We start from the raw sequence: 16,165 nt of genomic DNA, 5'->3' as shown, positions 1-16,165 counted from the left end.
TATTTGAACATCTGCAGGTGAAATGACGAGCATATTTAATAAGACTTCAACCACTGTAAGAAATAAATTAAAAGCCCTGCAGGGTATAATAATTTTATTTATGGATCAACACTGTAACATTTTCTTTCCTTCCTGGAAGCTATAGGATATTATATTTGGACAGTCCAATTACTTTGGGGCACATGTATGTAAAGTAGTTAGGACTGACAGGTGCTATATCTTATTGGAACAAGATTGCTTTCATTTTTGTATTAGTTGCAAAGTCTTCCATAGTATTCTGTGCCACAAGTAGACAAATAACGAGTCAGGTGCAGAAGTGGCAGTATTTTTGGAAGAAACCATATCGCATCTCCATCTATATGCTAATCATAGGCGGAAAAAGGGGTGTGGCCTCATTTGATATTGTAGGGCACTGAGAAAGATTACAGCGTTTTTTTTTTTTTTTTTAATAAAAGCCATTGCTGGGCACTGGGCAGGGCACTAGGAAAGATTACAGACTTTATTTTTTAAATAAAAGCCATTGCTGGGCACGGCCCCTGCCCAGTGCCAGGCCAGCCCAGCAATGGCTTTTATTTAAAAAACGCTGTAATCTTTCTCAGTGCCCTGCCCAGTGCCCTACAGGGAAATGTTACAGCCTTTTTTTTTTTTTTAAATAAAAGCCATTGCTGGGCTGGCACTGGGCAAGATTTTTCAAATTGTGAATATAAATCACAGGCAGGCATTGAGCACTGCAGCAGTGAGTCACTGTCACTGCTGCACTTACGGGCACCTAGAGTGAGAGGTGTCCAGGACCAGGGGAGCAGTCTCAGAACACCTGTGCTGGCTGAGCTGCTGCACCACACAAATACACGTGTGCGCGCTAGCCCCTGCTGCACAGCAAAAGCAGGAGCCGGAGGGAGGTCGAGGAAGTCACAGCTTGAGCCGGCGCCAACCGAGGTCACGTGACGCACGCTCCGCAAAAGGACCATGGGAGGAGCTGCGTGCATTCGGGCATGTGCGCAGCCCTTCCGGGTCCTGCGGGCATATCTGTAAATGGAAATTTGGACAATTAACAATTAAAGGTACAGGCGCCAGGCAGTCTGATGGGTGGTCCTGTGCACCCCCACCCCACCCCTTAGATTCACCTATGATGCTAATAGGATGAACGATTTCTACAAATGTCACTCTTAATGCACTATTGGATAGGAGTGGTTGTGTGACATTATATGCAGCAGGCTGTGTCTGCGTAGCCAATCCTGCTACCTTCCAGGAACGCCACTGAAATCCACACTAATTGGGGTTTATTTACTAAGATGGGAGTTCTATTAAAGATGGGGTGTTGCTATAAGTAACCAATCAGATTATATCTATTATATTCTAGAAGGGGCTAAATAACTAATACGTTGATTCTAATTGGTTACTATGGGCAACATCTCATCTTAGTAAATAAACCCATTGTGTCCAAATTTGTTCTATGCCTCCATTCATTAACCATCAGAATGAATGCACTGTACTGCTACAACCTCATCAAATAAGGACTATTCCCTAAAGTCCCAAAGAATCAAATAAAAAAAAGTGGTTGGTGAGGGAGATGGCACTAGAAAACACAGAGTATTCAAATACTTATGAAATAACATTCTTCCTTTCTTGGTATACACTTCTTGTTTAGCTTCATTGTGAGTCTCACGACGCGACCGACGCGATGTACCCGATTTCTCCATAGGCTTCAATGTTAAAATATTTTAACATTGAAGCCTATGGAGAAATCGGGTCCATCGTGTCCATAGGCTTCAATGTTAAATTATTTTAACATTGAAGCCTATGGAGAAATCGGGTCCATCGTGTCCATAGGCTTCAATGTTAAATTATTTTAACATTGAAACTGAGTCCATTTAACATAGTAAAAAATGGTAAAAGGGCCAATATGGGCCATTTCTCATTGGGTATGGCCCCATCATGTGTGTAAAAAATAATGGCCCCCCCATTGTGGCCGCCACCCCCACGATTGACGCGAACCCGAAGCGTGGCGAGCGCAGCGAACCCGAAGCGTGGCGAGCGCAGCGAGCCCGCGAGGGGCGGCGGTGCGCGTCCTCCGACCTTTTCATTCCACTACTATCCACGTCTGCGTGGAGTTGAGAACAGATTAGTGTGGCGAGCACAGCGAGCCACCGAGCCCGAAGCGTGGCGAGCGCAGCGAGGGGACGCTGATACCTTCACAGATCCCTGTGTCCCCTCACGGGTTTTACAGGTATCAGCGTCCCCTCGCCACGCTTCGGGCTCGGTGGCTCGCTGCGCTCGCCACACTAATCTATTCTCAACTCCACGCCGACATGGATAGTAGAGGAATGAAAAGGTCGGAGGACGCGCACCGCTGCGCTCGCCACGCTTCGGGTTCGCGTCAATCGTGGGGGTGGCGGCCACAATGGGGGGCCATTATTTTTTACACACATGACGGGCCATACCCAATGAGAAATGGCCCATATTCGGCCTTTTCCCATTTTTTCCTATGTTAAATGGACTCAGTTTCAATGTTAAAATAATTTAACATTGAAGCCTATGGACAAATCGGGTCCATTGCATAGGCTTCAATGTTAAATATTTTAACATTGAAGCCTATGGAGAAATCGGGGGCATCGCGTCGGGCGCGCATAGGCTTCAATGTTAAAATATTTTAACATTGAAGCCTATGGGGAAATCGTGGGCATCGCGTCGGTCGCGTCGTGTGCCTTCTTAAGGCACACGACCGACGCGATGTACCCGAGTTGTGCTTTTTTCAAAGGAAATCGCGGGCATCGTGGGCATCGTGTGCCTTAAAGTTAAGGCACACGATGCCCGCGATTGTGGCCGTGCTAGGAAACAAGTACCAAAAAAAGGAAAAAGGAAGTGTTTAGGGGGTGGGTTCCTCTTGATTCATTGTATTACAGGTGCCCCAGAGGTATTGATGTTCCTACCTAACTTACATACTGTAGCAATATAATGAGGCTGAGAGTATCTGGGTATCTTTTGCTTGATGGCTGTTTGCTAATGTCCGTTCACATCAAGGTTTCTTTTTGGTAGCGTACCAGTACTCACGAATGAATATGTGGAGTCACTCTCATCAAGGTTTCTTTATTCGTGTAAAATCTTTTATTTTAACTTCATAAAAAGATTTTTAAAACATATATATATAAAAGGCAGTGAGCCTGTTTGCTGGTAGAGAAAGTGTTCAGCCCTATTGGTGTAGGAAGGACAATGGTACAAGACTATAAAACGGTTTTACAGAACATGCACCATAAAAATATTTTATGTCCTACCATGCCCCCAGAGGGCATCGCAGTATCAAAGTCTTCCAGTAAAGGAGTGTTCCCATAAAATAAAGCAAGTCCTCCTGCCAATGCGTTTCGAGATGATTTTCTCTTTACCAAGACTGCCTCCTCTGTTGCTGCTGGCAGTGGAGATCTACTGTCATAATCTTGTTTCATGGTGTGAAACCCTAGGGAGCTGCTCTACACACACTGCAGTTCTAGTGGTAGTTGGTAAATACATGTAAATATACAGTATTTGTAACCCATTTCCCACTCTCTCTCTGGGGCCGATTTATTAAGCCTGGTGAAGTGAACGCACCAGCCAATCAGCTCCTTACTGCCATGTTACAGGGTGGGTTTGAAAAATTACAGTTAGAAGATTGGCTGCTGCATTACTTATCACCAGGGCTATTTTTGTGCAGGCTCCAGCAGGAACTGAGGCCCTTATTCTAGTTCACTCTTTCTGACAAAATATTTCTTAGATGCACAAAACCATGTGCACTGCAGGTGAGACAGGTGTAAAACCCCACCCAAATCTAATTATCTCTGCACAAGTAACACCTGCCTCACCTGCAGTGCACATGGTTTTGTCCATCTAAGAAATATTTTGTCTGAAAGAGTGAACTAGAATAAGGGCCTCAGTTCCTGCTGGAGCCTACTGACAAATAGCCCTGCTTATCACCAGGCACTTCATCACTTCACCTGGCTCTCTGTTACCAACATCCCTACTCTATATCAGTCCCTTCTTTTACCCTTTACCCCTCCTCATCACACAAAGCCTCTCCCTGTCATCCTCTCCCCATCACTTTCTGCTTCTCCCGATCAACCTCTACCCTGGTATATTCTGCCTTTCCCATGTACCCTAAGCCTTTCCCTTTTACCCACTCTCCATCACCCTCTGCCTTTCCCATGTACCCAAAGCCTTTCCCTTTTACCCGCTCTCCATCACCCTCTGCCTCTACCTATAACATTCTGCTTGTCATCCCCTCCACATTCCCCTCTGCTTCTCACCATCACCCTCTGCTTTTTATCGTCAGCCTCTCCTTATCACCCCTAGCATCTACCTGTCACCCTCTGCCTTTCCCATCAATTTTGCCCTGTTATCTATTGCCTTTCCCTGTAACTATCTGCCCATCAATGACTACATCCCCTCATCACCCTCTCTGTCAACAACTGCCTCTCCCACTTACCTTCTGCCTGTTACTTTCTGCCTCTCCCAATAACCCTTTGTCTCTCTGTGTCACTGTCTGCCGCTCCCCATCACCCTCTACCATGCCTTGTAATCTTGCCTCTTCCCATCACATTCTACATCACATTGTCACCCGTTTTCATATATTGTTTCCACTGTATAGTAATTAATCTGGGCTGCTCTTTAGATAACATTTCTAGATTACTTTGTATGTGTTGTATATTAATATATAGTTAGCTACTAGATTAAAATATGATTTGAAATGGACTGCTCAACATAATTTATATAAGAGTTGTAAAGTCACAAACATTTTTATGAAAATGCAAATCTCAACTGTAACCTTTTTAGATATTCATTCAATCCTTTGATGGTGGCAAATATATAATATAATAGACATCCTAAACTGGTATGTCATTCAGGATCTGACAAATTGCCAGTCAGCTGTAAATGGCACAACATTCAGTGGACTGGTGCGTGAATTAAATACACCCTGGAGTAGTATTGACATTCTGCTTGTACAATCATTCTTTATTCTCAGGAAATAATATATAACAAAGGTGTTTGTTGAAAAGGGAAGAGACTGTTCTGAATATTGCAATACCTAAACATTTACTAATGCTTGCAATTAATAACTATCCATTACCTATTCAAAAGAAACAGACCGTCCCATGCTAGAAATGGAATTATCACCTACCGCATACGGACATACAGTACTCGGGCAATGAGGCATGATAGGCTGGCTGGTTACTGGTTCAGCCTAGATAATGGCTGTCTTCATAGTGTATAGGATATACGAGTATGTCCATTTAAGCATAAACATTATAATTTTAAATCAGAGAGACTGGTATATGCATTCTGACCTTGAATTTGAGCAGTGTTTATTGCAAAATAGTTTAACATATGAGAGATACTGTAGTTTCTAAAATATCAAGTTTAAGCTAAAACTAATAGCAATTACTTAGTTTCTAGGTGGGTTTTTTTTCCGAAAGGTTTCCAACTTACAGTATGGTATGTCATGTCAGGACGATGTTATTTACCAGGGAATACATACATACATCTCATCGAGAAATGCATGAGCTGGGAAGGTGGCGAGTGTGATATGCTACTAGATGCATTCCATGGGCATCGGCAGTAAAACTGTAATATGATGTTTACAGTTGTACTACTGCCACACATAAAAAACTGCTTTAAGATATTGACATTCCAGTGCCTGTGCTGACCTACTGTAATGTAGGGTACACATCAGAACGATCATGATCGGGAGCAGATTGGGAGACGATCATACGGTGGTTGCAAAATCTGTTGGAGAACACGATCTGCGTACAATCCACTCACGATCTGTACCCAGTTCAAGGGGGTCATTTTAAAATCCTGACTGCAGCAGGTAGGATCTGCAAAACGACCAAAGGACCAGCGGGGACACGCATCGGATTCGGATCTAAAACATGCCAAAACATGCCCAATTTACATACAATCGTTCGAGATTTGGGAATTGAGGCCAAATCGTTCTGGTGTGTACCCAGCATATATGGACATTATAAATGTCGACAAGACCACTACATACCACTTACTGGCTATAAGCTTTGCTTGTTAAATTGCATTAATAGGGTTATTGCAGGAGATATCAGTGATTTCCCAACAGATTAATGCTAAGGAACGTTGTATCAATATTATTTTTACTAATATAATGTGAAAAAGGTGTTATCACACAATTTTTGCATTATTTTAGTATCACCCAAATTTAATCAAAGGGCAGTATTGCATTTTTTTGCTAAGCAGATTGCATGCTTATAATGTTAAGGGAAAAAAAGTGCAGAGGCTTACGATATCAACACCATTTTTAGATTGCAGAGAGAGGCTGTTACTGCTGCAATATTATTGTGTTCATGGCACAGACAGAGATAACATTGCAGCTCTATCCGAAACCCAATATGCCCGCTCCTGCTGTGGACAGTACAGCACAGCCTTTCAGAATTACCCTGTGTGCATACATACGTACAGGCAGAGATATGATTGTAGCTCTCCCACCTGGCTCTCCCCTCTCCTGCCATGGATTGTACATAACAGCCAGGCAATGAGGGACAGATCATTGTATCTCCATTCAGCTATCTTCCACTAATCATAGGACCCTGTCAGTAGAGCCCTGCCTGTGTGCATACCAGAAACAACATGCTTCGTGCTGTTTAACACATCTGTGGGTGTTTAATAATTATTTTATTGCATTCAGCTGTAACTTTTTACACTTGCTGCCATATTTTTATTTTATTTTTTGCTTGCTCCTGTCAGAGTCTCCCCCTCTCTCCTCAGCACGCATTCACAGTCACAATATGCTGCTCACATTTGCAATAATATGAAGTTAAGAGCTAAGAGCAGGAAGTATAATTCACAGGGACAGGGCTGACGCAGAAGCTCTGTCCCATGATGCAAATGTTACTACAGTGCAGCGATAACTACAAAAAATGGTCGGCCACCAGCATGCAAAAGAATGCAGTTGCAGTTTTGCCATACCTCCCAACTATCCCGATATTCATGGGAACGTCCTGTTCTTATTTATTTGTATTATTATTATTTTTTTTTGGGGGGGGGGGGGGGGCTGTCCCAAGGTGTGTGTGTGGGGGGGGGGGGACGTTATTCACCATCAGAGCACCTAGCTACCCCATCAGGGGTTTACAAGTGGAAGTACAATTTACCCCGGTGTGAAGCCTTACCATCTTACCGCTAATCGATGGGACACTTTTCCCACAGCAGGGATTGACAGCATACGGCGCCTAGTGGTTTTTTCCCCTATTCTCCTGGAAGATGCTGAGCACTGAATAAAACTTTTTGAAAAATATTTTACAAAATAAACAAAGCAACATTTTTCAATGCTAACTAGTCATGTCTTTTAATTTTTATTTTAAATCATTGAGGGAAGGTTGGATGGCAGTTTATCAGTCCTAAAATGGACATTTTTAATGTCATCCATAGGGAAAAGCAGGGCTGACCCAGGTTCAGTGTAAACGGCGCAGACCTGAGTCTGACCTGGGTCACAGTGCTGTGTAAATGGGGTATGAAGCTTGGTCCAACCCTGGAAACTCCTGTGTTCAAAGACCAGGGTCCGACCAGGGATTTTGGTGTAAAAGGGGTATTATATAGAAGTGCTGCAAGAGTAGCCACTTACTCCAGGTGTCCAGAGACACACTATCTTGTCGGACATTTAGTGGCCTGGTGAGATGCACATAGCTTTGCTGGTTAGCAAATGGTGAGATTTGTTAGTTGTGTTAGTGTTAGATTTTAACCTAGTGCCAGCATTTGTGATACAGTACTTCAGTTATTTTCATTTATTTAGTTATTTAGTTTCTTATATAGCGCAGCATATTCCGTTGCGCTTAATATTAATACAGCCCATCTTTGTTTGTATCCGCAGTGCTGTGTAAATTGTCTGCAAAATGTATGCAAACAATTTATATCTTTATTTGTGGAGATCAGTCAAAAACCAAGCGTTACACTGACATTGATAACATGGTTTACTGATTTATCCATTCATTACTATCCTTGTTTTACTGCAAATATTTGTAGTCTCTGGATATTTCTTGCTACAATTAGCTTATGGAGGCAGATCTTTAGGTCACCCAGTGGATTTCCCCCCCCAATAATCACTCAGATATCATCAGGTTTTTAGTTATTTAAAAAAATATATATTTTTAATAATATATTTCAATATTTTATTTTAACATATTGGGTGTTTTGCCCCTTTGCCACCCCTTTCCATGTGTCCTTAGGCCCCCATTGCTAAAAAAATTCCCAACCCTTATCAATCATACTCCTGCCAGTGGAAAAATATTTCCAGCAATATCTAACCCTGCGTCCATTAGTAAATAGATCCAGCAGAGCCACCACCCTCACCCCCAGTGTCAATGGGCCCCCACTGTTTAGTGCCCCACCCCCCTCCCATGTGTCAATATGCACATACTTTATTATTTAAAATATTTCCACCCAACCTCCAAGTAAAAAAAACCCTCTGTGTGGGGCAATAATCCCTGCCCCCTACTACCCCCATTGCCAAAAGGTGATTCCACAGCTCCCCCATTACCTGCCCACCATAGCACTGCCCACCCACCTCATAGAGTGCGTATTGGGAGACTGATAATCAAGTTCCCATCTAGTGCAGCTGATCTCTACACATGCAGAGACTAGTAGGTTTGTGCTAGGGTAAATTGATGTTCACTTCTTAGCAATTTTTATTTCCGGTGCATGAAATGCTGCTTGATCAGTTCCCAGACCGCAACATCACTCCCAGGGGGACATAGCAGCAGAAGTAAACCCGTCCTATACTTGATCATAATGGATTTCCACCATAACAGACAGGAAACATGGTAGTTATGATACAGTGCAGGATTACGAAAAAGCCTAGATTCCGCCTCTAAATACTGTCAAAATTACATTTTTAATATGAAATATTAAAGTGCAATACAGCATGTACTATGATAAAATTCACATAATTCATAACAGATTACGGTTTTCCTTGTTTCAATATCTTGTTTTATGCAGATAGTAAAAACAGAGCCCATGACACATACAGTTGTCAATTACTTGGGTGATGTTGAGCGTAAGTATCAGGTCCATTCAAATATAGACACATTTGTCAATCATTTTAAAGATACTGTATATGACAGAGAGTGAGGAAAGAAAACCGTATCACATACAAATGTGTGGTAGAAGAGAAAACGAAAAGCATTGTGAAAATAGAAGAGGTGATGATGAAGAACCAATGGGGTGGGTGCTTAAGCTGGGAGTATGAGTAAGTCAGTAAGTATAATGGGCTATAAAAGTCTGGAATGCTTCGTGAATTTGCATGTCATCCTAGCGCAGGGGCTATGCTAATGTTCTCCGTATTGTTCCATATTTAGTATATAGTATATTCTGCTGGAGCAAGCGCACCGTTTTTCTACTGATAAGGGAACAATGCATTTCAGCTCATTATGGAAGAAGCACTGCGAAGCTACAGAGAGGTTTCACACCGAGCATCACAAGTGCTTGGAAATAAAACAGATTTTTATCATGCAGCTGCTCTAGCATTGTGACTAATCAGGTACACCCAAACACAAAACAACCAATGCCCTAGAATCGCATTTAAAACCACTTGTTATGCATCTCATACATCAGACAGACACAGGATTCATGGACTGCGCTCACTGTGCTGGATTCTAATAATCCCTAATGTCAATCTAAATGCCAGTGCTTATTGTAAGAATAACCAGCTTTACTACACTTCTACAAATCCTAATTAGAAGGTCTGTCAGAAATGTATCATGTAAATGCTAGATGAATATTATACCTACAATGGATATGCATGCTCACTTGGCCTTCATTCTTTGTTCCAGTGAAATATAAAATTCATATTATGCAGACAGAATGTGAATCCATTTCAGTTCTTTAGAAAAAGTCACCTTTTTAGCCAGTGGCGAGGCAAAAAAAAATTCTTGGTACCACGTACTGTAACTTGAGCTGCTGCCATCAATTAGCATACTCCAAAAGGTCAATTAATATAATAAATACATGTAATATAACCTACCATATTTACCATGGCTATTTTGACACCAAATAGTTATATATATGTTCAATAATAAAAAGTGTCATTATAACGCAGTTTAACATTTTTCCCCTTATCCACAGTCGTCAGTCAGCACATATGATGAAGGAGATAACTCAGCACATTTTGTCAGTATTAGAAGTGACAGCCTCATTCTCTGTGCTTTATCTTACAAACAGACTATATTTAGGCTTTCCATAATATCCCTTAACCCTGCAGAACTATGATTTACCGGCAAACTCAAGCCTGCATTTTACCTGGTATTAATCTGCCACAGAACCTGTGCAAAGGAAAGCCTAACTATGCTCCCAAATGTAATGACTTTGCATGGCCAGATTAAAAATGGGAAGGATGTACCTACAGCTCTAGGCCCCCACATATCAGAAAGACCATAGTTTCCGTTCCTGTACTTTTTAAATATTATCTCAGGGAGAAGCTGTAGAAATATTGTTTACCAGTTTGGGGGACAGGGGACAGGCCTGGGCTGTTATGTTATTCTGTCCTGTCCCCCAGGGATTGGCAGGTCTGCTGGAAGGGGTGGGACTAAATATATTACCATTTAGATCTGCCCTATCCATACAAGCCCTGTGATAGAGTATGGTAGCAAGAGAGTGCATTCGCATGTTCCCGCTACCGGGAGAGCATATCTATCAGAAGTCCTCACATCTATCTGGAAGCAATGCTACTCACAAGAGGACAGGGGTGCGCAGCGGAGATTAGTCAGCAGGGATAGAGAAGTTATGCTCCTGCTACCTGCCACTGTTAATAGTACATGGAGGCAATAGCAGGACCGTACGTACGCACCTGCTACTCACAGCAATACAACAGGAAGCTGGAGGCTGCGGCAGTGATATCATGGCATCGATAGCAGGACATAGCATGGTGAAAACAGATGTGGACCTGTTAAATTAGCGTAAAAGGCAACACAGCAATATAACTATCCATAGCAAAAGTTTGTAAGGGCCCCCTATTTAGCAAGTGATGGTGATAAATGTATGTAAAACACATTACTTAGACAGTAAAAGTGGGCCCCCTTCAGCTCTGGGCCCCATAGAAGCTGCACCCCTTACACCTTGGTAGTAACGCCCTTGTTTGCCTGGGTACAGCTGCTATAGAGCCAAGGCCGCCTCTGGGGCCAGACCCTCCTCCTGTACCCAGTTGGACTGCTAATGGGCAGGCTCTCTACTCCTGAGACCTGTAGGTGGCTTCCACTTTCTCAGTAGGCTGACTTCGTCTATCCTCATTACTGCTGGGAGATGCGGTTGTGCTGAGCCTGCTGAAACATTCATAGACCACGGCTTCATCCCTTCTAGGATCAGTCAGAACCGGGACTGGACAGGACTGCAGATATGCCTGCAGCAAGCACACTGCTGTGAATGGAGACGCTCTCCTTGACATTAAGGAGATGGGCAGCTCTGAGTACTGATCCCAAACACTAAAAATGCATTAATAGAATTTTATATAAAGATCGTTAGCAAAAAGAGTAGACCACCTTAAATCCAGTATTGTACACAAATAAGCAAAAACTAATAATAATAGCTTGGTGCAGCCTGCTGTGATTTAAAGTGGTACTCACAATGCAAAACAAAGCCCATCCAGAAGAATAGGGGCATATACTGTACCGTATCTTGGACTAAGTGCCAAACATGTTAAAAGGATGCAGAAGAGATGCATAAAAAGGAAACAAATGTGTTACAAAGTACCAGCAAAAAGGAAACATATTATGAGTAAGCAGACGTAACTTGATAACACATCTCTTCTATTGAGAGCAGTATGAGTGACACACAGATGACAAGATACCTACTAGAGACATAATCAATGCCCTGTCAGATAGTCAGTGAGGATTATTCAGACACAGACCGCCTCAGGAGAAACAGATGCTGAGTAGATAATCTAAATAGTAAATGTAAATCTGCTAAACATTGCTCAGAATAAAACCGCAACTGAGATGTCTGTCATAACAGGAAAAGGATAGATTGTCTATAATCTAGGGCAGTATTGTTCAGGAGGGCATCTAAACATTCATGGGACACATTTAAGGGCCCCCAGCACATAATGAGTGCTGCCAGAGGCATGCCAAAGGTAAATTAGCAGGTCAATTAGGAGACTGCAGCTATACTATAAAAAATTAAAAATAAATGAATGGAGTGTGAGATACAGATGCTCCACTCCATTCACTTCAAGACTAGGTGACCCAGTCCCAAAGCATGGCAAGGCAAAAAAAAAAGAAACCAGGCCACTCGCAGCCATTACTTCTCCATGTATACTGTACTGTATATACATGTTTAACAGCTTGAGCCAAAGCTGATATAAAGATATGGGTCCTATGCAGAAGCAAACCTTCTGCCTCCTCGGTACAGCGCACTTTTACCAATTATTTATGAATCTATTGTGTGGGCTGCATGAACTGGCATTATACAAGTAGTGTGAAGTAAAAAGAAAAGGTACTTGTGTAGTTTCACGGTGGCAGTTTACGCTACGTTTGAAGCTACATTATTAGCGTAGCCCAACGACTGCCTTACTTGTGTAGTTTCACGGCGGCAGCCTAAGCTACGTTGTCTGCGTAGCCCAACGGCTGCCTAGTGTAGTAATGGTAGTGTCTCCTTGGCAGCCCTGCGTAGTTAGCGTAGTCACCGTACTGTCCCCGGGAGCTGTAGATCTGTCCCTGGCATCCCTGGAAAGCCTACTGAGCGCCTTTCATACAGCGGCGGCGTCCGCATGATCCCCTCTCCGCTGGCGGATGCCGGGGGAGAGGGGATCATGCGGGTACCGGCGGAGAGGCGCTCCATCTGTCTGAGACGCAGGAGCGCCTCAGACGCTTGAGCGTCTCAGTAAGTATGTCCTGTGTTGTGGAGCACCTGTGTAGCCGTGATATCTATATAAATAAAAGGCTGAATACTCCTCAACTCTATGAGGTGAAGTACCGTCACTGACCATTAGAGGCCACTCAAGGGACCAAAACAGAAAGTGAAAGCAATTTTAACACTGACCCTGATCTGTTACAGACAGATATTGGAGGTAGGCGCAAATAGAGAGTGGGCTAAAAATGGTCACAGCTCAAAGTAAAAGTACAGTACCTTGAATTGTGACTGGTTTTAACTGGTGGCTATATACCGCTACAAATGTACTTTGCCTAGAAATTAAAATATTTGTTTTAATATTAACTAAAACTTTTATAAACCTTATGATTTCAATTTTATGGCCAGCATATATAATGTAGAAGCTAATTTGCTGAATTGTGGGAGTTGAAGTACAGTGCCTCTCAACAATCTCCATTATGTTAGGACATTTCAAATTTGCAGACTTCAAAAATAGGAGAGATTGGTTGACTTTTCATCTTAAAGTTGGCATTATGAGCAAATCAGGTCATGGTTTGGGCAGACAGGAAATTCAGTTTATTTTCTTATAACAAGTTTACATCTGCAAATGTTGGGAGATGTGTGCATGCAATATATGGCACATTGTGAAACACAGGAAGGAGAGTTCTCACTAATTATACTGTACTTGCTCATCTGGAAAAAGTCAGATTGGATTCATTGTACACGCACTGCATCACTAGTAGAATGGCTCATTTTTGAGCCATAGGAAAGAACACATTGCAGAAGAGGGTAATTGGTACTGGTTATTCATCATCATTAGGAAACTCCATACAAACAACTTTATTAGCTTATACAGCTGGAAAATTGGCACCTGTTGCACTGCCATCTATCACTTTTGACAAAAAAAAAAAAATCAAAGTATAACAATAGCATCTAAAATGTTTGATTTGGGGGTTTAACAAATACCTGAAGTGATAATCTAGTCAGAGGTACAGTACATAATCCATAAGACAATGAAATGTAGCACAATACATACCCTTCATCATACAAAAATACAACAGCGTACAGCAACAACTTTCAAAAATATTATGACAGTATCCTGTTAGAGGTGGGGGTTGCCATTAAAAAACTATATTCCCCAAACAACCATTTTCAGTTGGCTATAAGGGTTAATAAATAATGCACTCCAATTAATACAATTGAAACAGCGATTTAACGTGTGCAATTAAAATAATAAACCACCAAATGATAGATATATACCAAGGTACATATTTACTATGAAGAAGTATTATTTTACTAACATCTACTGTATGCAAATCTTAGATTTTGGTATTGATCAAATCTTGCAAAGAGATAAAATTGCAAAAGTTAAAGGGGATGATTCAGATTGGCTTGCATTTGGGTGAATTTGGTCTGGAGACCGATGTTGCAGGTCTGCGCATGCGTATCGGTGAAAATATGCATGTGCAGACCCGCAGTGCAAACGCTCTTGGTGAGTATCACACTCACCGAGGCGTTCGCACAGATAGGGGAAGGTGGGCGGGGATGGACATCGGGCCCGGAGTAGGGGAATGTCCAGCGCTTTTATGGGCGTCCCCATGAAAATGATGGACATTTCCCTGGGGATGCAGGCGGGCCGATGCCTGCTCCGGGTGGGCAGCTGAAATTATAGGACGTCAGCCGCATGCCCCCTCTTCATCCAGGCACTCGTAAACAAAAGTCAGCCTTGACTGACTCATATTTGCGAACGGGTAGAACAATCATTCGACCATCAAATTACTTTCCCCCATACACTTGTATGTGAATGAATGTGTGAGCGTACACATCCATTCACTTGCAAATTTGGCCGTTCCCTTAGGGAAGGGGGGCGTGAGTTTGCTACACCAGCAGGCGGTGTCTAACTGCTCGGTAAACAGTGAATGTACGCTGTTTACCACACCAATGTGAATCACCCCAAAATAACAATCAGCTCATAACTGTCATTTTTCAAATTTATAAATTGTAAGGCAGAAGCTGATTGGCTGATATATTATCTCTCATAATTGTATCACTCTGCCTGTTTTGATAAACACCCCCTAGATAAAGTTTTCTGCCCTAAACTAATTATTTTCTTGTTGACATAGCAGTATCCTGTAGTAATCTGCTTCTCTTCCTTCATTACTATGCAGATATGCCAAAAGATGCTAAACACGTTAGGATGTTTTACACCGCTATTGGCTCTTTGTGAAGTTATTATTTTTGACAACTTCGGAATGTATTTGTCTACAGAAAGACTAGCGATCTTTGATGTCCAGTGTGGGGAGGAATGAAATGCTACAGACTGTCTCTCAGTCAGAAAGAAGCTGCAGGCATTGGAAATGAGCCAAAGGAACATAAACAATTACATTAATTATTTCCATAATAATTCAAGCTTCTAAGTATAGAACAGTTTAAAATTTAATGGATTACACCATTTCAGAATAGAATACAATGGACTTGGAATACTAAAGATATTTTAATGTGTAAGAATTAAATGACAAACAGTGAGGGCTCAATCAAATCAAAGTTAGCATCTGGAGTATTTTTGTTAGGTTTCCAGCTTACTTCTCTTCCCCACCCCTACATAATACACTCATCCCCATACCTCTCCCCCTCACAGTATACATTCACCCCCTAACCCACCCACCCCACACACACAAAAAAAGTTTTGTCTACCCCCACATATACCCGATCCTTATATTCATCTTAAAGTTTGTTTATTTATTTATTTGTTAACAATCTCTTATATAGTGCACACATATTCTGCAGCGCTGTACAAATAATATTTAAACATTCACATCAGTCCCTGCCCCAGTGGAGTTTACATCTATATTCCCTACTACATGTACATGCACACACACTCATTCCAGGGTAATTTTGTTGGTAGCCAATTAACCTACCAGAATATTTTTTGGATTGTGGAAGGAAACTGGAGTACCCGGAGGAAACCCACGAAAGCACGGCGAGAATATACAAACTCTGCAAGTAAATACGTAAACATTTTGAAGATATTCCTAACACAATGTGACAATTTACTCAGGTGTGTAATTTGTAAAGTATCCTTTTACAAATAATCAGGAAACCAGAATCACTAAATACAAGATTATACAGGTTAAAGAGAGGAGATCATACTGATCACCAGTCCTAGACAGTTATTGGATGGAAGACGATTGAGAGCAGGCAGTTAATTCATTTTGTAAGAGTTCACAAATGTTGTGTATATTAGTGTTTGAGTTGGAATACCAGCACCTGTACACAGGTGTACCACTGAAGACTGGCCATACTTGATCACAATCATTCCTTG

General features: G+C 42.0%; 1 protein-coding gene and 1 pseudogene across 1 annotated transcript in view; both read right to left on the bottom strand.

Annotated features, from left to right (window-relative positions):
* Positions 1-16,165, bottom strand: part of NAV3 (neuron navigator 3) — a 582,637-nt gene that overhangs the window by 518,818 nt on the left and 47,654 nt on the right. The gene's annotated exons all lie outside the window — the stretch shown is intronic.
* LOC146076802 (U6 spliceosomal RNA) lies at positions 9,259-9,356 on the bottom strand (annotated as a pseudogene).

The sequence above is a fragment of the Crinia signifera genome, chromosome 4 (assembly GCF_055691185.1).
Source record: "Crinia signifera chromosome 4, ASM5569118v1, whole genome shotgun sequence".
Classification (NCBI taxonomy): Eukaryota; Metazoa; Chordata; class Amphibia; order Anura; family Myobatrachidae; genus Crinia; species Crinia signifera.
The sequence above is the reverse complement of the archived record's forward strand: the minus strand, read 5'-3'. Positions and strand labels throughout refer to the sequence as shown.